The sequence below is a fragment of the Canis lupus genome, chromosome 17 (genome assembly GCF_048164855.1).
Source record: "Canis lupus baileyi chromosome 17, mCanLup2.hap1, whole genome shotgun sequence".
In the NCBI taxonomy this organism is placed as follows: Eukaryota; Metazoa; Chordata; class Mammalia; order Carnivora; family Canidae; genus Canis; species Canis lupus.
In genome coordinates, this window is record NC_132854.1 from 15,672,852 (window position 1) to 15,690,544 (window position 17,693).

The window sequence follows — 17,693 nt, forward strand, 5'->3', positions numbered from 1 at the left end:
GCCCGGGACGCTCGCGCGCTCCCCGGGACGCTGGCCGCGGATCACAGGGGCCCGCCTGCCGCCTGGAACATGCGATCACAGGCCGCGCCTCCGGGCCCCGCGGCGGGGCGGCCGCGGGCGCGTTCCCACGGGGAGATCCTGGGCTGGGCGAGGGCGAGGGCGAGGGCGAGGGCGAGGGCGAGGGCTCCCCCGGACCTCCCATGCCCGGCTCTGGGGCGAGGGCGAGGCCGGTGCTGCGCGGCCCCGAAGGCTGCGGGAGGCGCGCCCCGGTCACCCGGCCGGCGACAGCCCCCTGCTGGGGCGCGCTGCGGAGGGGCTTCTCCGAATGGTTTCCGAGGAGCCTGCACTCAGTTCCCCGGCCCCGAGAAAGGAAAGAGTGACGTGCGTGCGGAACAGGCAGGCAGGCAGGCGCGGATGCGGCTTAAAGGGATCCGACCCTGCCCACGAACCCCGCCGCGAGGAGGCCCCGTTGACACGACTGGCCCCACCCCCACCCGCAGGCCTGGACGCTGGGCGCAGGCTCTCCAGCTGCCTTCCCTGCCTGCCGCGTGCGTGTGCGTGTGCGTGTGCGTGTGTGTGTGTGTGTGTGTGCTGGGGCCCGTCAGGTCCGTTACCCCTACAGCAGGCACAGGAAAGCTGGCATCGGGTGTCTGAAGGTAGGGGTTTCCCATTCGATGGACAAAGGTCACCCGGGACTGTTGGGAGGTAATCACTGGATGCGATCCCCAAGCATTACCTGTAAACGAAACCAAATGGAACGTCTGCAACACAGGTAGTGCTATTTTTCACATTTACAGAGCGGATGGGACTAATTAAAGAATTACTTTAAAGTGCCACTGAATTCAGGGCAGCACGCCTCCAGGGGCATCTGCCCCATCAACAGAGCCCAGCGGTGCCACTGTAATTGCGTTGCTCGGTTTCACTGTGGTTACCTTCTTGGTGTCCAGCCACACCTCCCCCAGGGAGTGGAAGCCTCTTCTAGCTCGTGCTAGCTCTGGCCAAAGCCAATGGTTCACCCACCGGGCTACAGGTTAGAGGCACCTGGGAAGCTTCTCTGATGCCTCGCAACGCCTGTAACAATCCAATCGGAATCTCTGGAGTGTGGGTTGATTGTGGAGTGGCGTTTGAGAATCACAGGGTGCAAACCTTTGGAGGACTCCCATCCCATTGTGTCCATTGACACAAGGATGGGGTCACAGGTGGGCAGCGGTGGCTGAGGCCTAAGCCAATGAGTGGATGATAAGGTGGGTGGCTAGGAGGAAATATGGGGAACCAGAAAAAACATCAGCAAAAACACAGAGTATGAAATGCACTGTATGCAAGAAATTGGAAGAGATTCAGAAGCCAGAACCACGGAGTGTACCTTATGGAAGGTGGTCGATGGTGAGGCTGAACCCGTGTTTAAGAGTTTACTATTAAGAATTCTAGCTAGCATAGCATATGAATTTATTTTACAGGAGGAAAGAGAGCAAAAATGATTTTTAAGCCTAAAATTTACATGACAGATTTGGTCCTTGGGAAGAGAATTTTGGTGTCGCTATGGAGTGGGGATCTAAATGGAGAGAGATGAGGGCCCGTGAACTAATCAGATGGGTGCAGTGGCTGGGGAAGAAATGTGTAGGGCTGGGGAGTTACAAGACATTCCAAAAACAATGGGTTCCCTTGCCACACAAAGGAATGTGATCTTGGTATAGAATTCTTCTCTTCTTCACAGAGGCTAATAATGTTTTCTAAGGCAGAGGCACAGAAGGAGGGACAGAAATTTTCCAAACTTTGTTAAATCTACAGGACAACATGAAAAATTATAACCCGTTGGCAGATCATACCAGGAGCTCAAAAAAAAATTACCAATTAAATGCAAGACATTTCATTTATATGCTTTGTAAAAGTGGATTTATTAAGGTAAACTTTATATAACAAAATTCACCAATTTTAAATGTGTAGTTTCATGGGTTTTGAAATGTATGCGGTCATGTAACCAAGACCATAATCAACACATTTAACATTTCCATCACCCCCAAAAGTTCTCTGTACCCCTTGGAAGTCAATCCCCTTCATATACCTCTGGCTCTTGGAAACCACTGATCAGGTTTCTATCCCTACAGTGTTGCTTTTCTAGAATATCATACAAGTGGAATCATACATTGGCCTTTGAACCTGGCTTCCTTCACTTAGCAGAATGCTTTTGAAAGGCACCCACGATATTGCACCTATTGGTAGCTAGTTCTTCCTTATGGCTGGGTAATATTCCACTGTATGGACCTGTCACCATCTGTTTAGTCATTCACCAGTTGATGGACGTCTGGGTTGTGTAGTGGGTTCAAGATACATCTGCATCCTATTCCCCAGAATCTGTGAAAACTACCTCACGTGGCCAAAGATGTGAATGAAGTTAAGGATCAAGGGGAGGACTTTGTCCTGGGTTATCTGGGTGGGCTCTAAGTACCATCTCCTGTGTCCTCATGACAGAGAGGCAGAGGAAGTTTAGAGATAGACCTGTGGGAGAGACCAGAGAGAGACGCAGCCACAAGCCAGTGAATGCCAGTAGCCACCAGAAGCCAGAAGAGGAAAGATTCTCTGCCAGAGCCTCCAGAGGGACAGCCATCCTGTCTGCACCTTGATTTTGGACTTCTGGCCTCCAGATATGTAAGAGAAGAAAGTTCTGTCATGTTAAGCAATGCATGAGAATTCCAGCTTCTCCACATTCTCACCAACACCTAGTAGTGTCACTTTTTTTTTTTTTAAATACAAGTCTAGACTTGAGGTCTAGCATATAGTAATGTCAATTTTTAAAAATTTAGCCATTCTAATGGGCCTGTGGTAGTGTCTCATTTGGTTTTAATTTGCATGTTTTTCCTGGCTAGCGATGTTGAACATCTTTGCATCTATTTATTTCTTTGGTGAGAGATCTGTTCAACTCTTTTGCTCATTTTTTTGTTTTTGTTTTTTCGTTTGTTTTTAAGTAGGCTCCATGCCCAGTGTAGAGCCCAACACAGGCCTCGAACTCATTACCATGACATCAAGACCTGAGCCGAGATCAAGAGTCAGGCGTTTAACCGACTGAACCACCCAGGTGCCCGTCTTTTGCTTGATTTTTACTGAATTGTCTTTTTATTATAGATAATTTATATGCCTTTAATATACACTATACAGACAATAACATACACAGATACAACTTTATATTACTGAACAACTATATAACAAACTACGGAAAGAATAAAATAAACATCTTCCAGTCTATACTTTGTATTATATTATACTGAATAGACTTTTAATGAACTCTATTTTATGTCTCTTTATCGGGTATTAACATTTGGAACAATGGGACTGAGTCAGAACTTCCTATCGGGCGCAACATCAAGTCAATTCATTTATTTTGTTTTTGTTGGAGCACAGAGGGTGTTGTAGCAAAGGGAAGGAGAACACAAATTCCATGTTTTGCAATATTTGGGTATCTTTGCAATGGGCTGCTCCAAAAATCATTAATTATTTCATCTTGGAGAGCTCACCTTCCAGTTTTTCAAGATCCAGAGGCTTGAAATTAGTCACCTTCACTCTGAGCTGTTCAACTTCTTGTTCAGAGCCTGAAGATCGGCTTTTTGTTAAACAAAACAAAAACAAAAACAAGAAAAAAAAACCAAAAAAAGAAAAAAAGAAACCAAAACCAAAAAAACAAAACTGCCATCTCTCAGATGCATCTATGAGAAAAGTTTAGTGATATGAATGTTCTGACGTATAATGAGCATTGAATACTGTCACAAATATGTGCTGAGATTATCGGATTCCTACTAGGCTGCTTAATTATTGAATAGACAGCGTGCTGCAGTGAATAAGCAAAAGTGCCTGTAGACCCACAGGCATCATAATGTGCTTCAGGTGACCTTGCTTTCTGGTCTCCCCAGGTGTGTTGTGTCATTTTAAAAGGTAGATTATTGGGGTACCTGGGTGGCTTACTGGTTGAGTGTCTGCCTTTGGCTCAGGGTGAGATCCCGGGGTCATGGGATCTAGTCCCACACTGGGTTCCTGGTGAGGAGCCTGCTTCTTCCTCTGCCTATGTCTCTACCTCTCTCTCTCTCTCTCTCTCTCTGTGTGTGTGTGTGTCTCTCATGAATAAATATATAAAATCTTTAGAAAAATAAAAAAAATTAAAAATAAAGAGTGCACATCAGCACAGGTATGAAGTATGAACCCTACGCTTAAGTAGAGCTGTGCAGTCCTGGAGGGAGAAAAGCTGGTTCCATGCCCTCACCTTCCATGAATGGTCTGTACATGACCTCCTCAGATCCAAACAAAAAGGAACACTTGGGGATCCCCATCCAGGAGATGTGGCCCTCTCGAGGCCGTGTTGGTTGGCTGGCACTGTGGATCCTTTTCTGGGCTTCACCGGGACTTCCTGAAGGGAGGCCAAAGCAGCAGGTCGCTCTCTCTTCTCTTCCATTTCCCATCTTTAGGAACAGGAAAATCCCCACTGGTCACAAAAAAAGGCTGGAAAACCCCTGGTCTGGATAAATTTAAGGGCATTCATTTCAATCTTCTGATTCAGTTTTACATACCACATAACTCTCAATACAGGTGATATTTTGGTTAGAGAAGAGAGGGAGAGAAAAGGGAAAGAAATATAGAAATATTAATAAAGACATCAGAGAGATAAAAACAAAATGACTTTGCTCCATGGTTCTGTCTCCCCCTCCTCTTATCTCCCTTTTTCTGTGGGAGGCAGCACTCTAAGATGTTCCCCAAATTCCTGGCCCCTGGTGTAAACACATATTTTCCTAGTTAGTCAATGAAACACCAATCTAGGTATTGCTGTGAGGGGATTTTGCAGATGTAATTAATCCCAAATCAGTTGACTTTAAGGTAGGGAGATTAATAGGTTGGCCCGACCTCAGCGTCTGGAAGTCAGAAAGAGGAGAAGTCAGAAGAAATGGAGGCATGACACAGACGACCTGAGCCGAAGGCAGACGTTCAACCACTGAGCCACCCAGGTGCCCCAGTCTCTGTCTCTTTCTGTCTCTCATCTGTGTTTTTGTCAAGAACCCTTGCCTGGAAGATCAGAAGTTTTACAATTAGTTAAACCCTAAATTTGCTACCTTTTCGGAAATTGGTTTAAAAGGCTTAAAATCCACATTGTTATTTTGCGACTTTAGTTATGATTTGGGGGGCCTCCAATTTTGCCTTGTTATTAGGAGGACATAAAACCAAATTCCTCTCTCCATTCTTATTTTAGCTCTCCTTCCTGTCCACTAAATAGCCCTTAATGGCAAATTTATCAAAGTCTAGGATAATTTGATTTGGCTACTCAGTGGAACACAGCATATTATTTCAGCTACTGTGGAAAAGGACAAGTGGCCATGAAATGAGGGAAAGTGGCCTGTTTCCAGTGGCTAGCAAACCACGGAGAGGAAGTGCTACTTACTTTTACAAGCCACTTTGTAGGAACGCTTTTATGTGGGAAATAGTATGACAGAAAATCAAGTACAAGCTGTGACTTTGATTAAAACTATTTTAGCGTGGACACACCTGTTCTGTGACCATGAGCAAATTACTCAGATTTAGTTAACATTGGATTATAACCTTAATTTCTAGGGTTGTTGTGGTGATTAAATAAGATCATGTGTGGGTAGCCTGAGTGGCTCAGTGGTTGAGCATCTGCCTTTGGCTCAGGTCGTGATCCCCAAGTCCTGGGATCAAGTCCCCTATCAGGCTTTCCTTAGGGAGCCTGCTTCTCCCTCTGCCTGTGTCTCTGCCTCTCTGTCTGTGTCTCTCATGAATAAATAAATACAATCTTAAAAAAAATGTATAGCCTACAGTAGTTGCTCAATAAATGATAGATTGTCAAAGTTTAGACATTTTAAAGCTATTTATATATTGTCCTCAGCCTTATTAGCTCATCACCATCACCTTTGGAACTTGAAGGATCTGAACACTTTCTCAGATCTCCTGGATCTGAATCCCCAAGTGCGTGGCCCAGGCATCTTGACTTTTTAAGGGCTGCTCAGGTCAAAACCATTTTGTCGGTGGTGCTATTTATGGGCTAGCCCACCAGCACTACATTTTCTGATGAGACAGAGCTCTGTTGGCAAAAGGAGGAACTGGAAATGATTCTGATCCCAGGAGTTTAATTTTCTTTTTATACTGGGGTTGTTTGAGAGCTAGTCATGATAAAGAAACCAGGTTTCATGGAAATATGGCTGATTTTAGGGCTGGGGCAGGGAATGTACAACATGAGCCTGGAGCATCTGGAAATAGCAAGAAAGTAAGGAAACGCTCAAAAACAAAGCAATGGGGCCATGTAGAAGAGACACAAGAGCCAACCTGGAGGAGCTCTCAATGGCCAAAACTGGAACAATTTGAATGATAATATAAATGTTGGATTTTAATCTAAAGTATAAAATAAATATCCAGGAATCTATATTGATATGAAAGAATAATTGAATGATTAATAGGGAGAAGAAGTAAATGTACCATACAGAAGAATCCCAGATAATTGATGTAGATATCATCCCTTAAGGAGAGGGAGCTTAACTCTCCACTCCTTGAGTGTGGGCTGTGCTTAGTGATTAACTATAGTGGGGTGTCATGAATGGGTCCTGGAGCAGGAAAGGGACATTAGAAAAAAATGTTGATTCCTTAGTTGTGACAAGTGTACCATATGAAGGTAAGATTAAAATAGAGGGAACTGGGTCTGTGTCACTTTTCTGTAAGTCTAAAACAGTACTAAAGTAAAATATTTATTTAAAAGTCACCTGGTAATGAGAATAAATGTGTTCATCATATAAAGCCTGAGGCTATAAGAAACTATAACTGCCATGAGAAAAATCGGGCCACGGTCAACTAAATTTTAGCATCAGTTTGATGTAAAATACAGACTATTTTTATTATTGTTTTATCAGAAGTTCTACCTTTTTAGAAACACAATCCAATTCAATATTTATCTTTATTTTACAGGAATTGGTTAGTTTTATCAATAAATACTTGTTAACTTTTACCATACATTACCCAGTTTCTGGGTTTTCATTGTTTCTGGCCTCACGCCTTCATCTTGGGTTGATTTTTCTTCTTCTTCTTCTTTCTTCTTCTTCTTTCTTCGATTTTTATTTATTTATTCATGAGAGACACAGAGAGAGGCAGAGACATAGAGGGAGAAGCAGGCTCCCTGTGGGGAACCCGATGTGGGACTCGAACCCAGGACTCCGGGATCATGCCCTGAGCCAAGGCAGACACTCAACCACTGAGCCACCCAGGTATCCCTATTTTTCTTCTTGTAAAGTATTTTATGTATATTCTTTTATTGAGGATGCTGGGGTAGTGTTATGAACTGAGTGCATGTGTTCCTCCAGAATTCATTGAACCCCTAACTCCCAATGTGATGCTATCAGGAGGTGGGGCCGCCTTTAGATGAGGGCTTGAGGAGTCCTCATGATGGGATTTAGTGTCCATATAAGAAGAGACCAGGGAATTTCCTGTCTCTTCCTGCTGTGTGAGTCCATGGCAGGAAGAGGTTCCATCCGCAAGCCAAGAAAGAGGGTACTTATCAGGAACTGAACCAGCTGGCTGCAGGGAGCCTGCTTCTCTCTCTGCTTGTGTCTCTGCCTCTCTCTCTCTCTCTCTGTGTGTGTGTCTCATGAATGAATAAATAAAATCTTAAAAAAGAAATTTTTTTTTTTTAAAGTAATCTCTATACTTAACCCGGGGCACAAACTCATGATCCCAAGATCAAGAGTCACGGGCTCTACCGACCAAGTCACCCAGGTGCCCCTCAGCTGGCATATTGATCTTGACCTTCCTAGCATCCAGAACTGTGAGAAATAAATGTTTTGTTTAAGCCACCCGGTTTATAGTATCTTGTTGTTGTAAACAAACGGATTTAGACAGGTAGTAAGCTTTCTTAGTTATTGTATATCTGCGGGAAAGAAAATTTTGCCCATCCCCTTCCCACCCCCACATCACCTCCACCAATGTTGATGATAATTCATCTAGGTATAAAATTATATATGGCAATTATTTCCCTTTATCATTTAGGAAATATTACTTCGTCATTGTCACCTGGCATCTAGTCTGCTTGGTGAGAAGTCCATGTTAAGTTTAATTGCTTTTATTTGTGAGTAATCTGCCTCTTCTTCATGATAAATTTTGTGATTTTTATTTTTGATGATATATCATTATGTTATGATATTTTAAATTTAATTTGCTATTGTTTTCATTATGAAAAGTGCCCTCCCTAATCCTCATTCCCTATTTCACCCATCTCCCCCACCCACCTCTCCTCTGGTAACCATCAGTTTGTTCTCTATAGTTAAGAGTCTGTTTCTTAGTTTGTCTGTTTCACTCTTTTTTTCCCCTTTGCTTATTTGTTTGCTTCTTAAATTCCACATATGAGTGAAATCATATGGCATTTGTCTTTATCTGATTGACTTATTTCACTTAGCATTACACTTTCTAGCTCCATCCATGTTCTTGCAAATGGCAAGATTTCATTCTTTTTTATGGCTGAATAATATGCTAATATATTAATATATTGAGATATTAATAAGATATTATTAGATCTATTGATAGAATAATATGCTAATATATATCAATATATTAATATATTGATATATGTATATATATCAATCACATCTTCTTTATCCATTCATCTATTGATAGATACTTAAGTTGTTTCCATAGTTTGACTACTGGAAATAATGATACAATAAATATAGGGCAGCATGTGTCCTTTTGAATTAGTCTTTTTAGGTTTTTTGGTAAATACCCAGTAGGGCAAATACTGGATTGTAGGGTAGTTCTATTTTTTTTTTTTAAATTTTTATTTATTTATGATAGTCACAGAGAGAGAAGGAGGCTCCATGCACCGGGAGCCCGATGTGGGAATCGATCCTGGGTCTCCAGGATCGCGCCCTAGGCCAAAGACAGGCGCCAAACCGCTGCGCCACCCAGGGATCCCGGGTAGTTCTATTTTTAACTTTTTGAGGCAACTCCATACTGTTTTCCACAATGGTTGCACTAAGTTTGCGTCCCAACAAAAGTGAGAGTGTTCCTTTTTCTCCACATCTTTACCAACACTTGTTTCTTGTTGTTGATTTTAGCCATTCTGACAGCTTTAATATAATATCTCATTGTAGTTTTGATTTGCACTTCCCTGATGATGAGTGATGTTGAGCATCCTTTCATGTGCCTGTTGTTTATCTGTGTGCCTTCTTTGGAGAAATGTCTGTTCATGTCTTCTGCCCATTTTTAATTGAATTATTTGATTTTTGAGTGTTGAGTTATATCCGTTCTTTATATATTTTGGATACTAACCCTTTATCAGATAGGTCTTTTGCAAATATCTTCTCCCATTCAGCAGGTTGCCTTTTAGTTTTCATTGTTTCCTTTGCTGTGCAGAAACTTTTTATTTTGATGTAGTTCCAACAGTTTATTTTTGCTTTTATTTCTCTTGGCCTCAGGAGACATATCTAGAAAAATGTTGCTATGGCTCATGTCAGAGAAAAATAACTGCCCATACTCTCTTCATGGATTTTTGTGGTTTCAGGTCTCACATTTACATCTTTAATCCATTTTGAGTTTATTTTTCTGTATGGTGAAATAAAATGGCCCAGTTTCATGTTATGAAATTTTAAAATGTGGATTCAAGTCAGTTGAAGTTAAAGTCACAGTGAGCAGTCTTCACAGTAGACCAACCACATCTTAAGATCTGTGAATGATTTTGATATCTGTGGTGGGGATTTTCCATTTGACACTTTCATTTTCATCCATTCTCTCTTCTTCTCTGTCCAGCTTGGAAAGAAGCACACTTGGGCCGCCTTGAGAGCTGACCGATGGAAGACATCATCTGGAGACAGAGGGACCAGAAAGGCAGGAAATGGAGGAATAGCTTCCTTTTCCTGACCTTCTTCAGGGAAGCATGTGTGGTAGTACCTGTGTCCCCCCATGATGATAGCTCTTCTTACCCACTCCAGCTCCACTGGGTGCAGACACTACCTCCTCCCTTGTACCAGCCATGTGATTGTGACAGCTTTCCATTGTCATGGGATTGCCCAATGCCAGCATCTTTGTAGAATCTGCCTTTCTTATCATGGGGATATGGTGGGCTGGAAGCAAAGATTTTCTCCACCACCACAACCACCCCACTCCCTCATAGCTTTAAAAATGTAAGATATATATATTTTTTTTCATTAGTTCATTCATTTGCTCACTCATTCATTCATGAGCATGGTGCAAGGCACTGCTACAGACTCAGGGACAGACATAAAGCATGTCACACAGGCCCCATATATCTTATCCTCTTCTGTCTATCTTGTCACTCCCTTCATACTAGCCAGTGTCCTGGTAACAGCATGGTGTCTGTTGTCTTCTTACCTTACTTTACTGATGATCCTTAACTGACACTTCTTATCTTAATGCTGTGCCTCCTTCTTTATTTAGTCAATTCTTTATAGGTTTCAAAATTCATTTAAGCAATATTTCTTCCTGGAAGCCTTCACTGATTCTCTGGTCTTCCTCATATTTCCCTGTTTCATGATTATTCTCAGAGTACTTGGTATAAAATATACCAGATACTATGCTAGATGCCTTACATGGATTGTTTCATGAATCTTCAATGCAACCACATGAAGGTGATATTATATCCCCACATCACAGATTAGGAAACAAAACCTGAGCTTATTTAATGCCAGGTTCAATTTCATAGAACCAGTAAGTAGTGGAGCTGGAATTCTAACCCAGGCAACATGACCTCGATGACCATTGTGTAAAACCTCTTCACATTTAGCAAAACTAACAATTTGTCACAAAATTTTTTTATACTTGTTTCCACCACACAGTTATAATCTAGAGACATTATTTTACTCATCCATGCTTTTCTGGTGACTACCACAGTGTTCGGGAGGGAATGAAATCCGTCTCAATCAAAAGTTGCAGAAAGACTCTGTATTCCCTAATGCTTATACTTGCTATGGAGAAATTTACAAGGTGGCGAGGGCTGGGAGTGGCTTACATTCCAGAACCAACCTTTAAAAAGTTACAAATGTGGACACCTGGGTGGTTCAGTGGGTTAAGCATCTGCTTTCAGCTCCCGTCATAATCTCAGGGTCCTGGGATAGAACCCCCCCCTCCCCCCGCATTGGGCTTCGTGTTCAGTGGGGAGCTTGCTTCTCCTTCTCTCTCTGCCTGGTGCTCCCCCTGCTTGTGCTCTCTGTCTGTTAAATAAATAAACAAACGAATGAATGAATGAATCTTTAAAATATAAAAGTTACAAATGCTAAAATATGCTCAAAGAACTTTCAACTTTTCCAATAAAACATTTTCTTTCCTTTGGATTTTTGCAGCAAAGCTAAAGTTGTACATGAAATAATATAAGAAATGACCAGTGCTTATACCATTACTTTTACATCTTATTATCCCCAGAACCAGACATTGAACATTTAGATAATCATGTAACATTTAATGGAATAGTAATCATGGTGATAGAATGAATGATGGGAAGGTGGAGTTTTGGGATCCTGGGCATCTTCATGAGTCCTGTCTTACTGATAAAAGCCATTCTGGCACATTGGGGCCACATGGGTCTTTTGGAGTAGCCTCCTGTTTCTCATTCAAGGACAAGACATAGGTATATATGGACTTTTCTTATTATAATATATGAAGGATCTTTGGGTTACTCTAATTCTTTGTAGGGCATGGGTTTTAGTAGAATGTACACCTGGCTTTGAATTTCAGATCTACAGTTTACTAATGTGACTTTGAGCAAGTTACTTAGCTTCTGTGAGATACAATTTCCTCATCTGTAAACTAGAGATATCCCTTAAATCTGTGACTATCAACTATCTGGTATGCATTAATATGGCCAGTCAGCTATTAGAAAATAGTAAAACTTTTTAAAAAATAGTAAAAATCAGTTTATTATGAGTCTCTCTGTCTCAAGCCCTCTGTGCTTTCCCACCACCCAGCTGCCCTGATCTCTCCCATAAGACCCCCCTTCTCCAGAAGCCCTCCTGACCCAGTAAATAAGGGGTTAGTGCTTGGCACAAGATGGATCTCTGGGATCCTGTTTCAAGTTGATGGGGGCCTTCCTACACTTGTTCTGATTCACAGGTGACTGTAAATATTTTGACTATCCTCCCACCTTCACAGGATTGTTGAGTAGATAAAATGTTTTGCCATTTATAAAGCTCTTTGTACAGTTCCTAGCTCTTAGTAAATACACAAGGCATGGCATTTATAGTGGAGGTCTATTTTCTATTGTGATCTGACATCCATTGCCTCTTCTTCTGGACAGACCATATTTTCACATTTTCCATGCATAACCACCCAGGATAAGGGATAGCAATAGCATATGAACATGCCTGGCCAATCAGAACATTTCATCTCTCCTACCCACAATGATGCGCACAGAAATGGGGACACAACCCAAAGTGGGTTCAAGGAGTCATGCTTAGCTTATACTCCTTAGAGCAACACATGAAGAGGAATTTGGAGTGGTTGCCAAGTATTCTCTAGAGTCTCTTCCAACTCTAAGAATTTATGTTAGAGAATACCCAGCTAATGTTAATAAGAGTCTTATTCAACATTCAGAAATGAGAGACAGGCTGCAACCTGAGTAGTAGGAGTACCTGTTTCCAGCAAAGCCTATGTGCGATTCTGAATTTTTCAGGAACATTAATGCATTTCCCATTCCCTTTTTTGTTGTTGTTGTTTAAATAAATATAAGTGGGTATTTTGACATTCACTGAAAGAGTCATATAGTAGTGGCTTAAGATTATGATTATTTGGCAAACATAGAGTAAGTACCTACCCTGTGCCATTTTTCTGGTTTCTGTTTTCATCCTCTGTGAACCTTGGTTCTCTTCATCCACTCATCACATCTAGTGGCTGGCTTCATGGAAGATGAGGATGTTGATGCCTGTCCTTCGTGGATGCTTTCCTTCCTTTCAAGATTCCCAAAGAAAGATCTTCCTACTCTATTTTTTGTTACTTATTCAAGTTCCATCAATGAGTTAATGGTGTATCCTACATGGAGATTGTGAAGTCCCCTAAGGCAAAAGCCACATTTTATAAATATTTGTTGATCTCTGTAAGCAATGTGTTTCCCTCAAAAGAGTGAGTAATAGATGTTGGCTAACCCTCTTTAATGTCACGTAAAGTGGAGAAATACCCATCATTTGTGATCAAGTAAGACTGTAACTACACTGATTTGCCCAGTTGACCAGTGACTTCTGGGCACTTCGAGCCTGATGCTTTAACAGTCATTCAGAACGCTTTGTAGATATCTGATTCAGTAATAAATTTGGCCAAAATCACTCATCTCTGAAATGTCAGTTTCCTTGGCTTTTGGCCTTCCTAACAACTAAATCAGGTCAAGTAGGTAGCATTCCAGTTCTGCAATGGTCCAAATGACCCAAATCAACTGACTGTGGGAAATGTACTTATTATGTGACTAAATGGAAAATTATTATGTGTTCCCTTTTTTTCAGGCCACACCCTCTACCCATTGAGCATTTGAGGACAGAGTAATAATGCAGACTCTCTTGGCAAGCCTCTACTTGTACTTTCTGGAACTGTTCTTCCCAACCATTCAGATAGGTGAGAACTGCTCTCTCGGCACATCCAGAGGGGAAATATTTAAAAATGTCCCTGCTGAATCCTTTCTGGAAAAAATGAAGTTGCACAATTCTTTCAGAAAAGAGTGCCCTAGGGAGCTATTGTTTTTTAGGAGTCTACTCAAATTGCACTAGGGAATAACTTGTATGATTACCACACAGTATCCTCAGTCCATTTTTCTGTGCATCTAGGTAGAGAACAGATCCATGACTCATTCTTTATTCAGGAGCTTTGCATATTCCACAGAATCGCCCCCTCAGGGAGTCTTCTGTTTGATAAGACCCCAACTCAGACATCTGATTTGATGACAACTTATTCCTATCAGTTTAATATTCCGCAAAAGAGACTTCAGCTTGGAAAATACTCAGATTACTTGGCAACCACACCAAATTTCTTTTCCTATGTCTTCCTAACGTGTGTAGATCACACAGATAAAAGTAAATCTTAAGAGCAGTCTTGAGTAGCCCTTGGTTCTCTATGGAAAATATGCAAATAGACTCTTCTATCATACAAAAGAGCAAACCAGGGCAGCCCAGGTGGCTGAGCAGTTTAGAGCCACCTTCAGTCCAGGGCCTGGTCCTGGACACCTGGGATCGAGTCCCACATCAGGCTCCCTGCATGGAGCCTGCTTCTCCCTCTGCCTCTCATGAATAAATGAATAAATTTTTTTTTTTAAAAAAAGAGCAAACCAAAAACATTACCCATAATAAGTTTTTTTTTTTTCAGACAAATCTGAATACTGGCAATTTCTCAGCTGAAGTGTGTAAGGTGAGAAAAATCATAATGAAATATCAAGTAAAAAAGAACCCAATAGAGTCAGAGTTAAAAGCACGTGGGAACTGCACCGACAAATGCAGAACACAAAATAAGATATTCCACATGGACATTTGAAGTATATCAACATAGGTATCTAAATGCCTTAATTACTGTGTTCAAAGGAGCAAATACTAAGGTGTTACAATGGTCTCTCAAATATTTACTTTGGAGATAATTTTTCCATGCCAGCTTTTAACCTTAGGCAGTTTTTTTTAGAGGAAAAAAATCAGATGAAATCCACCCAGCCACTTCTAATTATGCAAAAGAAGAAAATAAGATGCCTTTCTTAATATAAAGAAGAAACATTGCAATTGACTCTGTTCCTTTGATGCAACTGATGTCTTTCATTCTGTCTTACTGTGTGAAGTTTTTGGTGATGGAGTTTTGATACGTAACTTTCTATATATAAAGGTCTACCAAATCTCTCTCTTGGGGTACCTGAGTGGCTCAGTTGGTTAAGCATCTGACTCTTGATCTCCGCTCAGGTCTTAATCTCAGGGTCATGAGTTCAAGACCCTTGTGGAGCCTACTTAAAAAGAAAAAAGAATCTCTCTCTTCAAGAAGCACCTTGGTGATGGTTGACTCAAAGACTCAGAGAAAGTCTGCAGATCTACAGAATAAGCTCATTCATCCATTATTCATTCATTCCTATATAGAGAACTTAAATTTTTAAAAAAGATTTACTTATTTATTCATGAGAGACACAGAGAGGCAGAGACATAGGCAGAGTGAGAAGCAGGCTCCCTGCTGGGAGCCTGATGTGGGACTCGATCCCAGGATCCCCAGATCACAACCTGAGCCAACAGCAGACACTCAACCACTGAGCCACTCAGGTGCACCTAGAACTTTTTTATTTGTAAATCCCAGAGTGAGTCAAGTACTGAACCAGTTTAGAACTTAAATTGATAAGCCAATGAGCTGATAATCTAAGTCACTCATCTTGTAGTTTCCAAAGACTTGGTGGATAAATGTAAAACAGGAATTGGGGAGTATTTGGGTAGCTCGGTTGGTTAAGTATCTGCCCTTGGCTTGGGTCATGGTCCCAGGGTCCTAGGATGGAGCCCCACATCAGGGTCCCTGCTCGTGGGGAGTCTGCTTCTCCCTCTACCTCTGTACTCTCTCTCTCAAATAGATAGATAGATAGATAGATAGATAGATAGATAGATAGATAGATAGATAGATACATACATACATACATACATACATACATACATAAATAAATACATAAATAAATAAAATCATTAAAAAATAAAATAAAACAGGAATTGGGTTTTTATACTGGAAGATTTCAGGGTAACTTCTGATCACTGAATAGAACTGACCTATTTCAGAGTACTTCCAAAGAAAATGATAGACGGCATAGAAGACGGCACAGGTTTGGTAACACACCCCAGCATTCCATAATGCTGGCTGTACAAGAGGTTACCTGAGGAGCTTTCAAAAAAGCTAGACAACCCTTCACCCCCACAGAATATGGCTTTAATGGTTCAGGGATGAACTGGGCATCAATCATTTCTAAAAAGCTCTCCTGTGAGAGTTCTGCTGTGTGGTCAGGATTTAGAACCACTGACCGAAGTACCATTTAGAACATTCAGTAATGGAGCAAAATTGGTAGATCTAATTCCAAGAACCCACTTACTAAAGACATTTCAATGGGACTTTCAGGATTTGGTATATGTTAAAATCTCTGTGGCAGAGAGCCACAGGGCACTATGGGAGGCAGGAAAGCCTAGGTTTGATGACTGGTTCTACCTCAAACTGCACTGCATTTCAACAAGATACTTCCTTAAGCCTGTATTACCTGAAAAATACTTCACAGGGTTTTTTTTGTTTTGTTTTGTTTTTTTGTTTTTTTAGGAAATCAAATAGTCAACATAGTATCTAGCCTGGAACCTAGATCTTAGCAAGTTTGGGAGGTTGAAAAATGATTGCCCCAAAAGATATCTATGTCCAATTCCTAGAATCTGTGAATGTTACCTAAAAAAAGGATCTTTTCTGATGTGATTCAGGACCTGGAGATGAGGTCATCCTGGATTATCGAGATATGCCCTACCTCTCATAAGGGAGGTAGAGGGAGGTTTGAGACAGATGCACAGACGAGAAGACACCCACGGGGAGAAGGCCATGTGAAGACAGAGGCAAGATTGGGGCAATGTGGTCACAAGCTAAGGAATACCATGGACTGCTCCAGCAACCAGAAAGAAGCAAGGGAAGTCATGGACCCGATCCTATCTGCAGAAGGAACCAACCCTAGCAAATGAATATGGTAGAAATTCAATGAATGCTGGCTCACTTCATGATCAGGACAGAACAAGAAGCTCTGGAAAAGAAGCATTTGGAATCATTTTCAAGTGGATGTCAAGCCCTTCTATGGAGAGTCTAAAGATTTTTCTAGAGCAGAATAAACACTCAAACACAGAGAAAAACAAACCAGGGGTGCCAGTAGTCCTTCTCTGGGCTTTCTTTCCCAGGGAGACCAGGATGGGCTTCAGAGGCATGACCCCCAGCAAAATACCTATGTGTGCCCACCGGAGGGGCTAAAGGCTGAGTATGCCAAGTGATGGCAAGGATGTGGAATCAGCAGAACTCTCACACACTGCTATGGGTACAGAAAATGGAAAACAGTATTTTTTTCTTCAAATGGCAAACATACACCTAACATGTTACCTAGCCATGCCACGCCTAGGCATTTACCCAAGAGGAATGAAAACATATGTCCACACAAAGACTTGCACTGAATTTTCCTAGCAGCTTCATTGTAACACCCCCCCCCAATAGAAACAGATCCAAAGCCCATCAACAGGTGAATAAACAATGAAATACTGATCATTAATGAAAGGCATCAGTAAATGGTTTCTTTTAACATTGTGGATGAATATCAAAACCATTATTTTGAGTTTAATAAACCAGATACAAAAGAATATCTCCTGTATTATTCCACTGATAGAAATGTTTAGAAAATAAAAGATGTCTATAATGGCAGAATGCAGATGAATGGTTGCTCAGAGAAAGAAGGAGGGGTGTGGGGGGAGCCAGGAGGGATGGGAAGCAAAGAGGCACAAAGCAACTTTTGGAGTGATGGAAACATTAGTGCCTTCTTAGTGGTTGGGATTTCATGAGTCTACAAATTTGTTAAAACTCTTCAAAGTGTGTATTTTAAAAATGTGCAATTCGTTGCTTGTGAACTGTGTCTCAATAAAGTTGTTAGAAGGGAAATATTCGCATCCACCTCTGGGAGAGCAAGTAGGCCAGTTGAAAGGCCATTGGGAATCCAACCC

At 41.5% G+C, this 17,693-nt stretch overlaps 1 long non-coding RNA gene across 3 annotated transcripts; it reads left to right on the forward strand.

Annotated features, from left to right (window-relative positions):
- Positions 1-227: 227 nt before the first annotated feature.
- On the forward strand, positions 228-17,281 carry LOC140607934 (uncharacterized). Of its 3 annotated transcripts, none has more exons than XR_012009850.1 (7): positions 228-772; positions 2,470-2,646; positions 2,964-3,073; positions 9,778-9,911; positions 13,473-13,581; positions 14,326-14,367; positions 16,425-17,281. It is a non-coding gene; the product is annotated as an uncharacterized lncRNA (long non-coding RNA). The 3 variants fall into 3 exon arrangements; XR_012009851.1 differs by having other exon boundaries at positions 2,967-3,073; XR_012009852.1 differs by lacking the exon at positions 228-772 and adding an exon at positions 812-1,383.
- The last annotated feature ends 412 nt before the right edge of the window (positions 17,282-17,693 follow it).